Source organism: Pteropus medius, unplaced genomic scaffold (assembly GCF_902729225.1).
Source record: "Pteropus medius unplaced genomic scaffold, Ma_sr-lr_union100, whole genome shotgun sequence".
Classification (NCBI taxonomy): Eukaryota; Metazoa; Chordata; class Mammalia; order Chiroptera; family Pteropodidae; genus Pteropus; species Pteropus medius.
This window is the reverse complement of record NW_024354499.1, coordinates 6,081,262-6,097,080: the sequence shown is the minus strand read 5'-3', so window position 1 is coordinate 6,097,080 and position 15,819 is coordinate 6,081,262. Positions and strand designations below refer to the sequence as shown.

The 15,819-nt window shown below is 42.4% G+C and overlaps 1 protein-coding gene and 1 pseudogene across 4 annotated transcripts in view; both read left to right on the top strand.

Annotated features, from left to right (window-relative positions):
* The first annotated feature begins 500 nt into the window (after positions 1 to 500).
* Positions 501 to 6,106, top strand: LOC120594480 (retinol dehydrogenase 12-like; annotated as a pseudogene).
* Positions 6,107 to 11,681: 5,575 nt separating this feature from the next.
* DCTN1 (dynactin subunit 1) overlaps positions 11,682 to 15,819 on the top strand; it is a 28,845-nt gene continuing 24,707 nt past the window's right edge. For 2 of the 4 annotated variants that reach the window (XM_039852805.1, XM_039852804.1), the window contains exon 1: positions 11,682 to 11,785. The gene's annotated coding sequence lies outside the window, so the exon portion shown is untranslated. The remainder of the gene's footprint in view (positions 11,786 to 15,819) is intronic. The other 2 variants (XM_039852802.1, XM_039852803.1) reach the window with 1 other exon arrangement.

The window sequence follows — 15,819 nt, the reverse complement described above, 5'->3', positions numbered from 1 at the left end:
TCTTCAAAGGGTGTGTACTTTCACGGATCTGGAGAGGAACAGTTATAGGCCTAGAAAAAGATAGAAAGCTGGCTCCAGGGAATAAACACATTTCCACTTTTAGGAGCCCCTGCTACTTGAGGGCCAAGGCTACTCCCCAGCAGAGGCATTTTGGAGAATCATCCCTCTCCCCACGAAGGAGCGGACATAAGGTCTGCAAGTGGGATCTACCTCAGTTAGGAGAACTTACAGCCTCCTTTTATTTGGGGAGGAAGGCACAGAATTATTCAAAACATGAAGAATTTGATTTCTTGCTCCACTAATCCCTGGAGCTCTGTCAATTGGAGACAAAGCCTTGAGCTTCTGTTGACTGGATTTGGAGTGCGGCAATAATGGGCACACAATATAAGGAGGAAGTCATTCTCAGGTTCAAATGGGTTGCTTAAATGTGTGAGTGCCTCCTTAAATTTTGTGTCTTAGGCTCCACACCAGCCTCACTAATAGTTCCCACTCAGCCTTGACTAGCTTTTCCCCACCCTCCTCCCACTGCTGTACTCCAGGTAGCAGGCCAGAAGTCTCTGCTATGTTGCTGTGGTCTACTCAGCACCCTGGTCTGGGGCCCTGGTTCTGTCCTCATTCTGCTCCTCCTGTTTAGACTAAGTATGTGGTGGCTATGGCATAAGTCTCAACTTTGGGAGACCTCCAGCACTGCTCCACAGATATGACTGGGAAGATGGCAGTGGTGACTGAGGCCAAAAGTGGTGAGTGCTACCATCCTGTCACCTCACTAGGGACCTCAGCCCCCAATAGCTTTAACAGGGAGAGCAGGGGAGGAGGAACACCCACTGTCAGGACCCTTGTCCCTCCCGTTGCTCCTCGGCCCTCTAGTTACTTCCCAGATGAGCCTCTGAAGCTGTTTTCCAACAGGCATTGAGAAGGCAGTGTCCCAGGAGCTGATCCGCATGGGACCTGTGTGGTCCTTGCCTGCCGTAGCCATGAGTGTGGACAGCAAGCTCTGGCTGAGATCCAAGCAGCCTCAAAAAGCTTTCTGCTTGGTGAGGTGGACCTGAGCTCTATGGCCTCCCTCTGGACCTTTGCCTGGTGGCTCCTGTAGGAGTATCTTGAAATATGTCTACTAGTTAACAATGCTGCAGTCTTTGGTATGTGCCTTGACTCACTTCCCCCAAACCTGCTTTGGGAGCTTCCTTTCTAGCTCAGGTACCTTAAAACAAGCATCCCTGAAGCGTAACCTGCACATCCTGCTGAAACACTCGAATTCACACAACCCTAAAGAACCTGCCTTAAGTTATAGCCTCAAACTTCATTGTCCTATCTTTGCACAAACATGCTCTTGTGGCGTTTCTACTGAACCCCAATATATCCACCCACAGGGAGTGGGTGATGGAGGTCATCCCTCCATCACCCACTCCCTGTGTTCTTATCTCCTCCCAGGAATCCCCAAGACATTAACCCCAAAGGCCTTGGATTTCACCTTTGCCACCAATTATATCGGGCCATTCTGCTTACAAATCTGCAAAGGAACTATGCCCATCTTCTGTGCCAACCTCACTTCTCCATTCTCCTGACATTTTCCTTGTTTACTGTCTCCCATGGTTATTTCCTTCCCCTTGGCACTCAACTGCTTGCTGAGCAATGACCCAGTGTGCTTTTGTTGTACGCAGCAGGGGAACCACCAGTCACAAGTCCGGATTAGGATGCTAGTAATGGAACCAGGTAGCCCAAGATACAACCAGCAAGGGGATATAAGATCCCACCTCTTCTTCTCCCAGCTCCAAGTTCCAGCCAGACCAGCAGTCAGTCATCCCAACACAAGCTTCTTGAGGGTGTCACTAGGTCACTAGGGACATAACCACCAAGAAGACTGACTTCCTGTTCTCAAAGAGCTCAGGAACTACCAGGGAGGTAGACAAAACCACCACTGCCTTGGGCCCAAGTCCTTTACTTTCTGATTTTTTAATTTTTTTCTGATTAAGGAAATTTGAGTTCTTCTCGGAGAAGGAAGGAGAAAGTGGGTGACAGGCAAATTCTCCCTAACATTTTTTCCTGGTTTGTATAATAGTCTCTTTAAGAGAAAATTAATTTTTTGGTCAGGTAATACATGTCTAAAATACAAAATTGAAAGTGTACAAAAGGGTATGCAGTTAAAAAAAAATGTCTCCTCTCCTTGAAAATCAGCTGTCCAGTCTCCTCCTGGGAGGTAAGGTTGTCAGGGTCTCATGTACCTTTTCATGGTCAGTTAATTACATTACCCAAGTGGAAAATGAACAAAGAGCAAGGCAAAACTCCATGCATTTGCGAGCATGTTTTTTTTCCTCTTCCCCAAAATTGTAACGTGTCTGCACCTTGCTTAGTAATAGTGTTTATATATATAAAGCATTTATTTGAGCCTGGGATATGCCAATTTAGATAGCAACCTAAATTGTGTTCATAGTAATAGTTTCTTAACTGTTCCTTTCCTGTCTCCCCACATCTAATCTATTCTCCCTTCTGCCACTTCTAGAAATCGCCTTTTGCCATATCTCTTTCTTGCTTAAAATCTTTTGAAGGTACTCTGTCCTTTACAGGATAAACTCTAGGCCCCTTCTCTTTACTTACAAGACCCTCTGCAGTCTGAGAACCTCACCTTTTGCCCTTCCTTAACCCACACCCTCATCTCCAGCCAATCTGTAGCTCTTAGACTGTGCTCTATGTGTCGCCCCGCTCTGGCTATGCTTTTACACATGCGATTCTCTCTACGTGGAATATCCCTTTCCACCCCCTGAGCCTGGCTAACTTTAGTTAACCTGCCAAGACTAAGCACAGATATCACCTGTGCTGTGGCTCCTGCCCTGACACCTCTGCCTCTCAGCCACTCCCAATTTACAGGGCTCCCTTTAACTCCTTGTACACATCTCTGTCCCCTGACATTGCTCTGTAAGGATCAGTCTCCAACTAGGCTGTGAGCTCCTTTGGTCTTTATGTCAATACATCTGCTAGTTTGGGGTCCATTGTCCTCTTTAAGAATAATTTTCTCTCTAGTAAATTTTTGCTAAATACTACCTGTTCAAATTTTCATTTGTGATTCTTAATTTCAATATAGGGTTCAAATAGTTTTAGCATTTTGAAAACAATACTGTAAATTCATATGTGAGAACTACTATTTTTCATAATTTATGTAATCTAGACTTTTTTTTTTTGTTCCTTTGGTAGATTTAAAAAAAACTCACCTTCCCAAGTATCTCTGCACACATTTTTCCCCCACCCAAACCTAGCACCCTATGTTCTCAGTACCTATCTTGGTGTCTGCTACAATCCAGGGCCTAATGAACATTTGTGGAACGAATAAGTGAATGAATGTATGAATATGTGAAAGACAACTCTCAGAGTTTGTAGCCTCTCTTTTCTTGCTCCTTGTCAGTGAGGTAAAATGTAAACAAGGATCAATTAAGTTAGCGCCAGCTGGCAAGTGGAAGGAAGGCAAGGCAAAACTCCAAATACTAAAATAAAAGAGGAAGGAGAGTATTAGGAACATAGCTAATGAAAATGAGGTCTCAGTTCATGTTAAGTTTTCCTGCACCTAGCCCAGGTGCCTAGGTGGGGACCCACTGACTCACTCCTGAAAGCCCAGGATGGGCTCTGCCCTCCTGGAGTCTCCTGGAGAAGCAGGGTGGCCAGTGGGCATGAGCGTTTACCCCAGGACTTGGATCGAAGGACTGTGGTCCTCTCTCTTCCCAGGGGTCCTGCAATGGGCAAGGTCAGCCTGGGTGGTGAATGTGTCTTCCTTTCGGCAAATATGTGGGTTCATTGATGAGGAACAGCTGATGGGGGCTGGCAGGCCTTTGGGCTTCAACCAGAACCATGATTGCTGCAAATTGCTTTTGACTTCATTCACTGGGGAGCTTGCCCGGAGACTTTAAGGGACAGGTAACTGCCTCCAACACCCTTTACTCCTCCACTACCAACACTTCACAACTTCTCTCAACATGCCCTGGCCATAAAGTACTCCCAATATCCCCCAAACCAGCTGTAAATCTTCTCCATTTACCATCCGTACACCCTATATTTCTTTCAACCCCATCTTCACATCTCCATTTCAACCTTTTACCACTCTCATCACTTGTAATATCCTTCTCCTCCCAGTATTTTCCAGTACCAACACCATGCATCATGTTCCTCCTAGAGTTCACTCAACACTTACAAATACTTATGTCCTCTTCATGGCTTGAGTACTACCTTTCATGAAAGTTACAGAGCACCGATGTCCCTAGTACCACTCCCATGTCTTTGGTCACCTCTATCTAACAGACCTGATGGGATCCCTCCCTCATTGCACACTGCAGAACCACCCTTAATCTTTTCTTCCCAGCATCCTCCTTTCACTTCACTGTGTGCTATGCATCTGCCTCACCCTCTCAGGTGTGACTGTGAACTAACTCTGTGGACTCAGGTGTTGTATACACAGGGATCATGAAGCAATTTTCTTGGCTATTCCTCTTCCTCTTCAGGCTCACCAGTTTCTTCATTAAGGTAGGGAGGGAGCAACTGGCTCAGCCTGAAGAGGGTGGGACAGGGCCCTGTTTCTCATGTGTCCCTGACAGGCTGAAGCCTGCCCGGCCTGATGTCCCATTCTGCCACCAGCCCCCCCACCATGCCCCTTGTCTCCATAGGATTCTAACAAGGTGCAATCCCAGTCCTCTACCTGAGCTTGGCAAAGGAGGTGGATGGCATTTCTGGAAACTATTTTAACAGTTCCTGTGTGATAACTCTTCCCCATAAGCTGCTCAGGATTTTCATGTGGCCCAACACTCTAGAATGCCTCAGTCTAACTAACAAACCTAGACAAGATGGACTAATTCTCTGTGACCCCTGCCCTAACTTGACACTTTCCCTGACTCTCAGCCCTTATTCTGATTATACTTTCTTGTTGGCCAGTTCCAAGGATCAGTTACCTTGTCCATTTTCTCTTCCTGTTGCCTCAGTGGTATGAGAGCTCAGATTAGTCAGGGGACAGTGTCAGCTTCTACTTTATTGCCAATTCTCAGGTAGAATTATTCATCCTTTATGTACTAGGACTTCCAAACCTACCTAGTCCCAGGTTATGGTGACAGGGAGTGAAACTCCTTCCAGTCGGTATTAGGGTACCACTAAGAGGGCAAACTCGCATCTATACCTCTTCATTCCTAGATCTGTGTGTCCTGGCTTTGGGGAGGCAGTACCACATAGTGTCCTCTGGATTAAGGCATATACCACATCCTGTAGAACAGCACTCCAACTTCACCGGTACAGCAACTGAACCTGGCAGATAATCATTCCACCTTTCTATCAAACTAGCTGCTCCTGGTAATGAGTCAGGCAATGAGAGCAGGGAACTCTGGGAGTGAGAGCCCATTGCTTTCCTGGGGTTTTTGTTCATCTAGACCACTTTTGGATTTCACACACAAAAAAATCCTGTTGGGATTGCTCTACATCCACTTGGGGGGACTGACAGTTTTATAATACTGAGTTCTCCTAATCATGAACAAGGTATACTCATATCTATTTAAACCTTGTTATCTTTACAAAAATTTGAAATAATTTTATCCAATAAGATCTTGCACAAATTTTACTATAGTTATTACAGGTACCTTACTTTTCATGCTATTATAAATGCTATTTTAAAATTTATATATTGATCATATATCAAGCAACTTTATTTAATTCTAAGAATAGTGTAGGCGCCAGGCCTGACTGGCCCAAGGTCTGGCTGTGATCCAGGCCCACAGCTAGGAATAGGACCCCAGACTTAGAAAATATGTAAACATATTTCAGTTTATTGTATCACACATGTGTGGCCGAATGCCACTTTTGTATTCTGCTATTTGAGGAGCCATGCAGTCCCCTGGAGAGCAGAAGGGGAGCACAAGAAAGGGGAGCAGGAGTAGTGCACACAAGACCGCATGCCTCGTGCAATAGACTGCCCTCCCCAATAGAACTGTACTTCCCAACAGATGTGCGCTCTGCACAATAAAGTTAGTGCCTAACATTTCATCCTCATATCTGCCTCTTGTGCATTCTTCCAGCTGGGCGTCACACCATAGAACCTTCCCTTCTGGGTCAGCAATACCACCCAGCCCTGACACTTAGCAAGCAGCAGGATTGTTTTTCCATTTTTAAACTCTCTCTTGTTTTGAAAGTATAAAATCTATTTCTGTTCTTTAATGGTTCTTCTAAAAATTTTAATCTGCATATTTAACTTAACAGTATCTTTAATCAATATCTTTATTCTTCTTTCAAACAATACATAGATCTTGGAATTCTTTAACATTAAGCACTCCCTTTGAATTTATATGCTTTCGTAACCAAATATTTCAATGACATTGTTATTTCATTAATCTCATGAATCAGATATATTGTTGTCATTTTAAATAGTTGATATTTGTGTAGATTTACCCATATGTTTAATATTTTCTTTGCTCACTCTTCCTCGTGCCTCAGATTTTCCATCTGGGGTTATTTTCCTTCTATACAGAGTACCTCCTTTAGAAGTTTCTTTAATGAGGATTTGTGGTAGACAGAATTCTAAAATGGCTCCCAAGATTCCTACCCTCTTGTGTATACATTCTGTATGATCTCCTCCCCTTGAGTGTGAGCAGAGGTGGACTTTAACTCCTGTGATTATGTAATGTACCAGGAAAATGAGATTTTCCTGGTACATTACATAATTAAAGTTCGTTAAAGTTGTAATTAAAGTTCGTAATCAGCTGATTCTGTGTTAATCAAAGGGGGAGATTATTTTGGGTGGGCTTGACTTAATCAGGTGAGGCTTTTAAAAGGATCAGACCTTCCCAGAAGTCAGATTCTTCTGTTTACTGTGAAAAAACCAAAGTGCCACATTTTGGAGAGGGCTGCAAGAGGGCTATGTGGCCTCTAGAATGAAGGCTTCCGTTCTACAGCTCCAAGGAACTGAATTCTGCCAATAACCAGTGAGCTTGGAAGAGGACCTAGAGCCTAGTTGAGATTGCAACCCTTGAAGACACCTTGATTTCAGCCTGGTAAGGCCCTGATGTCCCAGAGGACCCAGCTAACCTGTACTTGAACTCCTGACCCACAGAAACTGAGAGACAATAAATGTGTGCTTTTAAGCCACGGGGCCTGTAGTAATTTGTTATGCAGCAATAAAAAACTAATATAGGCTCTAATGATAGTAAACTTCTTCAGTTTTATTTGTTTGAGTTTTTTTGTGTGTTTTTTTTTGTTTGTTTAAACTTTACCTTCATTTTTGAGGAATCATTTTGCTGGCTAAGGAATTACAGGTTGGCAGTTATTTTGTTAATTTTTGAGTATTTCTTTGTCTTCTGGCTTTCATTGTTGCTCTTGAGAAATCAGATGTTAATTTATCTAACGGTTACTTTGTAGAGAACCCGCCTTTTTTCTCTTGCTTCTTTTAAGATTTTATCTTTGTCATTGTTTTTCTACAGCTTCACTATTAATCCAGATGTGCACTTCTTTTTGTTTATTCTGGTGAGAATCACTTGGATTTCCTGAATTGGAGGATATATATGTATCTTATATTTCTCTTTAAATATAACCTCTCCTTTATTATCTTTATTTCTTTATGGAATTACAATTAGATAAAGGTCGGACTGTATCACTTTATCATTCATATCTCTTAACCTCTTCCACATTTTTCTTCTTATATGTTAAAGCTGCATTTTGGTTCATTTTTTAAGATCTGTTTTCCAATTCACTACTTTCCTCTTCAGCTATGTAAAAAATAATCTAAACAAAGCCACTTTAAACTGGGAGCTGCCATCCCAAAGGAACCACTTCGTACACCTTGTGCCTCAGATCTTTGGAACGTTAAAACTGCAAATTAACCTTTAGACTGGGCCTAAAGCAACATTGTGTCCCACAGAACTGTTTGCAAAGATAACAAGAAAACAGATATTATGACTACTGGACTAATGTCTACCAGACTGAAAATTAAAAACATTGTTAGCTTATCTGAACCAATAACAATGCCTTCTTTCTATAGATATAATTGTTCCCCTTCTCTTTCTCACAAATACCCTTTACCTTTGTCTCCTAATCAGAAGGAAAAGCATCCCTCCTTCCTTCCTTCCTTTCTTTCCTTCCTTTTTTTCCCCTTTTGTCCCTATTGTCCCAGCATCATTTGTTGAATAGTGTGTCTTTCCTGCACTGATCAATAATATAGATTTGTCATATATCTAAGGGTTGAAATTCTATCTCTAGGCTGTCCAACATGAAAGCCATTGGCCATATATGGCGACTGAGTACTTGAAATGTGGCTAGTGTGATTGAGGAACTGAATTTTAAATTTTATTTAATTTTAATTAAGTTAAATTTATGTTTAAATATATCTATTTAATCCAGTTATTGGAAAACTTCTAAATAAGCTTAAAACAAGTTGCATACATGAATCTACTACTTCAACTATAAATTTTATGAAAGCTAAACCAGATCAAGTATTTCCAATGAAAATTTACCATCTGAATAGCGATGTGCTATAAGTGCAAAATACAGGCTTTCAAAGACTTTATACAAAAAAAACTAAAATGTCTCAATAAATATTTTTATATTTATACATGTTGAAATGATAACATTTTGGATATCTTGTTAATATTAATTTCACTTGTTCTTTTTAACTTTTTAAAATTATGACTGCTAAAATTTTAAGCTTATACATGTGTCTGGCTTACATAAAATTTAATTTTAATTATCTCCAAAAAAAAACCTCTTTAAAATTTATTAGCCTACATGTCAGTTAAAGACAATTTCAAAATTTACATTTTATTTCTATTGGACAGCATCTGGTATAGCTAAGCCAGATGCTTCTCTCCCCAGCCTATGTCCTTTCCATACCTGCCACCTTTGGTTTCTCTCTGACTTCATCTCATTCCCTCTCCAAGTCTCTCAGCCTGAAAACCACCTCCTACTCTGAGAAACAGCATTCCTTTCCTCAAGGGGAGGTTTTCCCTCTTGCTTCCTTCTGATGTCGTGGAATGCCTAGGATTTCACCCAGATGAGCACAGATGTTCTCTATTCAGCACGACAGGTTGGGCTCCAGTCACACGAACAGGAATTTTGGAGTACTAGGGGTCCCGTTCAGGTTCCCTCAACAGAAGAAGTCTCAGCCTGGCACTGTGAAGAAACACATAGGACAAAGACAATATTAATTTCCCTTGAAGACCACTCAGCCTAATCCAATGTAAAGGAAACACTATTTCTCTTGTTAGCACGTTTCCTATCTTAGACTTATTGGGCCCCCCTTTCATGGTGTTGAGAAGCACTTTAATCTCTCCCGTTTCCCTACCCCCATTCCACCTGAGGCCTGACACCTTCACATGAAAACTCAGCACATCTGTTAAAAGTTGTTAAAGCCACTCAGGATGACTCCAGCTCGAATAAAAAACAAAAACAAAAACAAAAACAAAACACTTAAAAAATTTCAAGGCAGATCAATATGTAGTAATATGGATAATTCTTAAGATACATTGTCCAGTGGAGATAAAAACAAAGTTCAGAACAGCATGCATAGGAAGCTGCTGTTTGCATCTAAAATGCTTATTTTTTCAGAGACTGACTCTGAAATGACAAACAAAAAACTGGCATGGAGTTCCTTTGGGTAGGAAGCTTGGGGATGGGATGAATGGGATTTGTACTTATATTAAAAAATATGTGCATATTTACAACAGCCAAAAGGTAGAAACAACCCAAATGTACATTGATGGGTAAATGGATAAACAAAATGTATATGAATTAAATGGAACATTACTCGAGTCTTAAAAAGGGAGGAAATGCTGACTCGGAATCTTGAAGACATACGCCAGACACAAAAGAAAACATTGTAGCATTCTCTTTATATGAGGTATTTAGAATAGTCAAGTTCACAGAGACAGAAAGTAGAATGCTTGTTACCAAGGGCTAGGGTGAGGGGAGAAAAGTGAGTTACTGTTTAATGGAGACAGAGTTTCAGTATGGAAAGATGAGACGTTTTGGAGATAGATAGTGGCAATGGTTGCACAATAATGTAAATGTACTTAGTACCACTGAACTATACATTTAATAATGGTTAAAATGGTAAATTTTATGTTATATATACTTTCCCACAATAAAAAATATTTGTATGTTGTGCCTTTTAAAACCTTTAAATTTATTTTTATACCATTTCTCTTTAATTGAAGGGGATGGCAGTCACTTCTACTAAAATTACAGATACGTTTATTATTTGACCCAAATGTATCCTGCAGATATACCTGCTCACATGTGGAATGTCATATGTACAAGATGATACATTGCAGCAATAGCAATAGCAAAAGACTAGAAACAAAGTATCTCACTAGAAGAGGCTGGTTAATAAACTAAGTGTATCCATGCTATAGAGTACCATGCAGCTGAAAAATGAATGAGAAAGAGCTCTATTTACTGATTTGGAAAGATCTCCAGAACATATTGTTAAGTGGAGAAACTAAGGCACGAGTGTATACACTATGCTACCTTCTGCGTAAGAAATGAGAGGAGGAATACGATACATTCATATTTGTTTACATTATGGTTAAGAAGGAAACTATTAATAACGGTTGCCTGTAGTGGACAAGGAGGAAAGTGTGGATGGGAACAGGAGTTGAAGGGTGGTTTTTCAGTGCATATTTTTTATGTCGTTTTGGTTTTTGGTTCATGCAAATACATTATTCAGAATGATAATTAGAAATATTTTGAAGATGAAATGGGAAAAAGGGGGCAGTAGTGGAGAGGTTGCAAAATTCATCCTTTCTACCATTTGCCCGCCACCTCCACCCCACTACCAACTTTATAGATTTTTCAGGTTGTTTTCAATCTGAGATTAACTGAGATAAACATAACATTACAATAGTTATATTTTGGGCTCTTTATATAGATTCACTTAATCTTCTTAACAACCTAATAATATAGATACTATCATTAGCATTCTCATTTTACACATGAGGAAACAAAGGCATGGAGAAGTTGAGTAACCAACCCAAGATCTGACACAGCCAGTAAATTAGTTAGATTTGGAGCCCATTGTCTATCAAATCCTTGCTCTCCAATATTCTTGTACAAGTATCTTTGAACACTTGCTCTATTATTCTTCATTTCTTTGGCTCTCTTATTAGAAATGGACACATTGGGTCAAATGTTTGTACTTTTTAATGTTTTCTCTTTTTAAATTAAAAAAATGCAAAATGCCATTATGTAAATTTGCGTATTTTACATTCGCATAAGGGAATGAGAATGCCTGTTTCCCCCATAAGATAGATAACACCGAGTACCAGCAAAATTTAATTTTTTCCTCAAGCTAACCGACGAGATACGATTTATTACTATTATTTTAATTAGCAGTTTTGCACTGAAAAGTTGAGCTACTCGATGGGCGATCCATTTGCCCGCCGCAAATGAGACCTCCAGCCCCTCCGCGCTGTTTCCTATCCGCCGGCAGAGGGCTCTGGCCATGACACGCCTCTCTCATGTGGTCCTAACCGGCTTCCGAGGCACAGTGCGCACGCGCATATTTCGCTCCAGGTGTCCAGCTTTGTGCCTGGTCCGTGTCATCTCGGTCGCGCTCAGCGCGCAGTTTTTAACCCAGACAGGTTTTCGGGGAAGATTAGCGTGTTCCCTGGACCCAGAACGCCTCTGGGTCTCGGGGCAAGAGGGTCTGGGGTGGGCCTAGAGGGGTCGGGCGGTGCATCGGGCAGCCCACGCGGGCGGGGCGGGGCGGGACCGGCAAGGTCTTGGGCGTCGGTCGCTGGTGGGGCTGGAGCCGGGCGCGGACCCCCTGACCAGACAGGTACGGAGGTGGCGACCCCGCCAACCGTCTCCTCTGCTGACCCCCGCGTGTTTGCGAGGATCCCGGCGGTAGACTAGGGGCTCGGCACTGGCCTGGGTAGCATGGAGCCCTGAGTGCCGGGCGGGGGACGGTAAGGGTGGGCCGCAGTGAGGGTGGGCGACCGCCTGGGTCTGGGCCGGTCCGACCCACCTGAGTTCTCAGCCTGACTGTGTTCTCCCAGGGTCAGGGCGATTGCGCCTCCAAATTCCTCTGGAACTGCAAGGGTTCCCCTCTTTTCTTGGGCGCGTCCAAGACACCCCTGAAACCATTCCGAGCCACAGGTTTCCTGTGAGCACATGGTTAAGAAGTTTGTGTCAAACAAAAATAACAACTCTCTCTGCCAAGCCCCACCCTCCCAAACAAACAAACAAACAAACAAAAAACCCGTAGAGGACTCAAGCATGGGGGCCTGGATATGGGTTTGGTGTGTCTGTGTCCCCCGGTGCTAGGATCTACTTTACCTTGTAGGATGACCCTTAAGTCATCTTGCGCATCCCTCTTGTCTTTAGGCAGAACCACAGCTAAATCACACAGATGAGGAACTCTGCTGTTTTAAAAGAAGCAGTGATTTAGAAGCTTGCTTTCATTTTTTTTGCAGTGAGAACAGCAAGCTTATATTGACTACCTACTAATCCAGTGTGCTTAAGTACTGAGTCAAGCTATGAGGTTGAGATTGACATTCTTTACCTGGTGTATTGTCGAAGCCTGAGCCATGGGAATGTTAAAAGAGATACCAAACTTTTAAAAGGCATTTTGTGTTCAAATGTGTTTAGAAACTTCGTGGTTAAAGTTTTCTCTGCTACAGAATATTTCAGAGCCTTCAATATGCTAATGATCTTGCCACAAATCTCCCACTGGAAGTATGATATAAAGTTTCCCAAATTTGGGCGGGAAATACTGTTTTTCTTGGGTACTGCTTCTGTTTAATATCTGAAACAGTTTGGGAAATGCAGTTCCAGAATTAGTAACTCAGCGTTTGGAAGGTGCAGTGTAGGTCAGTGCTTTTCGAACTTTAATGGTGCATACACCTGGGGGTCTTTTTAAAACACAGATTCTGGATTGTTGTACATTTCTAAAAAGTTCGCAGGTACTGCTGATGCTGCTGGTCCATGGACCACACTTTGAGTAGCAAGGCTTGAAAGTTGGAGACCATGTTCTGCTTCCCGCTCTCTAGAACAAACTGTACTGCCTTACACTTAACCTGTCCAGGCCTATTAAATAGGAGACTGGAACAGGTCTCCAAGGTTCTTTTCATATCTAAAATGCTGTGATTGTAGTACAGTTACCCTTGCTATAGTTGAATTCCATCTAAAATATCCTTGCCCAGTGGCCAATTCAGGCTTGAACATTTCTGTTAATGGGAAATTTACTAAATATAAGGCATCCCCTTTCATCTTGGTATAGTTCCATATGGAAGATATTGTTGCTGAAATACACCTCTGCAACTTCCATCTGGTGGTCATCAGTTATCTCTTAGAATTAAATAGAAAAAAGTGTACTCTCTCTTTAAAAGGTGATGATATATTAGATGACAGCTGTTCTTACCAAGCTTTCTCCAGACAAAATTGTCCTTAATTCTCACATGACATTGTTTCAAATCCTTTTCTTTTTTAAATGTAGTATTTCTGTGTGTAGTGTAGTGGGGCTTTAACTGATCTTTGAAGGATGAGTGGGGCTTGCAAGACTAGGGAAAGCATCCTAAGCAGCTGACAGTAGTGCAGAGATGACAGTGCATATATCAGATCCAGCAGTGTTTGGCTCAAGTAAGAAATGGTGTGCTAGTGAAAGATTTTGGGCAGGAGAGTATGGGCAAAGCAATATTTTAGAGTGCATAGTTTTCTTTGGTGTCTAGTGTGGTTGGAAATGGGAAAGGAAAGATGCAGAGAAGCAGATCTGCTTCACCTATCAGTAATAGAGGACTTAGATTTCTGATAAGAGTAATACCTTATATTTATGTATAACATTTCACAGAACCTTTCACAGGCATGGTCTCATTTGATTTAATAATCTTGTGAGGTAGGCAGAGCAGCTGTTACCCTGTTTTATAGATGAGGTTCCAAAGAGGTAAATGATTTGCTTTAATTCTCAAAGCTATAAAGTGGCAGACCAAAGTTATGACAGTGGTAATGGAGGATAAAGGAAGGATGCAGGAGGCAATACTAAGGAAAAATTGATAAGTTGGGCCTGACATAGAGGTACAAAAAAGAAGTTGTTAGTAGTCAGAATAGTTGGGAGAATCATAATACCATTGACAACTGCCACTGTAGGTTTTACTCTGCCAGCTTTATCATTGCTAGTGGCTTATGGTTTGGGAGGGGTTGTTGTAGAGGATTCCCAGCTTGCTTGGCCTGTCTCCAGCCACTGGGTGGTGCTCTGGTGACTTGGGTTATCTGTCCCATACCAGGGAAATGAGAACTGGATCCTCAGCATTCAGGCTAATAACAGTTGCACTTGGCTGATGGACAAATTCTGTGTCCAGTCTGACCTCCCCAAGCTCCTGCATATCCCCGGAGGACTTCACTGAAGCAGAGACTGGACCCTTGTCACCCCCAGAGCCTCACTAAAGCTGTTTTCCCAGAAGATCAATACTTTCTTTAGAGCCTAGAGGTCTTTCTGTGGTTCTTTTATCCTGGAAGCACATGAGATTGAGATTAGTGTCACTACTAAATTCCGTAGGAGCTGGGGCTGTCTCTGCATTTTTAGTTTGTCTCCTATCTGGAGAGAAAAGGGCTACATCTGCTGGTGTGTGTGTGTGTGTGTGTGCGCATGACTCCAGCATACAGTGAGTGCATGACTGGTAATTTCTCTCATGGCGGTGGTCTTTAAGGGTGGAGCTACTCTCTGGGAAAGCTGTAAGAATCAACTTATATCCCTAGGGCCTAGTATTGGTACAGGCCTGTATTCAGCATTGAGTGTCTTCTGTGTTCAGTGCTTAGGATACTGAAATGAATAAAAACTCTCTGCCCTGGAGGAATTCATGGTGGGATAAGGGAAACAATATTTTAAATAAAATATATCGTAATAGAGATAGGTCCAAAGTGCTATGTGATGGCTAAGGAGGGAATGACTAGCTCTACCCGGAGACATCAGGAGAATCCTTAGGAATGAGGTGAACATTGAGCTCAGCCTTGAAGATGAGGAAAGGGAATGGCCCTGGTGACACTGCAGCATTTCCCGAGGCATAAGGAGGAAGATACGTAGATCCAAGTGGCTGGGATGTAAGAGAATTTTAGGGTCAAAGGAGGTGCTTGATGAGACTAGATTCATAAGCAGGCCAGGTTTTTAATGGCCGTCGTGCTGTACTAAGAGGATTCAGTTTTGTGGGCAGGGAAGCCACTGGAGGGATTTAGTCAAGGAGCTGATGTGATTGTATTTTGGGAAGCTAACTGTGGAAATAGATTGAAAGAGGAAAATCTAGATCAGGGACATCAGGACATAGTTGTGATAACCTAGGCTTGGTCTACGGCTGGCCGGAACTATAGATTAGCTTGGTGGGGTTGGAAAGGAGGGGCTGAGTCTGAGAGAGACTGGAGACAGAACTCACCTGACATAATGACTAATTGGGAGGGAGTTGCTGAGAATGACTCAGTTTTCTATTTTGGGTGGATTATGCTGCCAGTAGTAAAGAAGGCATATGGAGGAGGAACATTTTGTGGGGAGAAGATAGCGAGTGTGTTTTGGGTCATGGGGGCATCTGTGGCACTTAGCAGACAGGTGGCAATGTGTGTTTGAGGTTGAGAAGAGTCTGTGCCTGGGGGCAGTAGGTGGAAGTGGTAGTTGATGCTCTGGGAATGGATGAGTCCAGCCACGTTTATGGGAGGCCGAAGATGACAGAGGAGATGAGAAGGATTGGTGTGCAAGGTGAGAGCGAATGTTGCCCAGTAAACTAGGAGAGAAAGTTCCAGGAAGAGGAGCAGTAGCCTCAGTTGCCTCAGGGAGGTCAAGTAAGATGAACTTGGGAAATGCACCTTGAGACTGGGCAGGTAGAGGTTGTG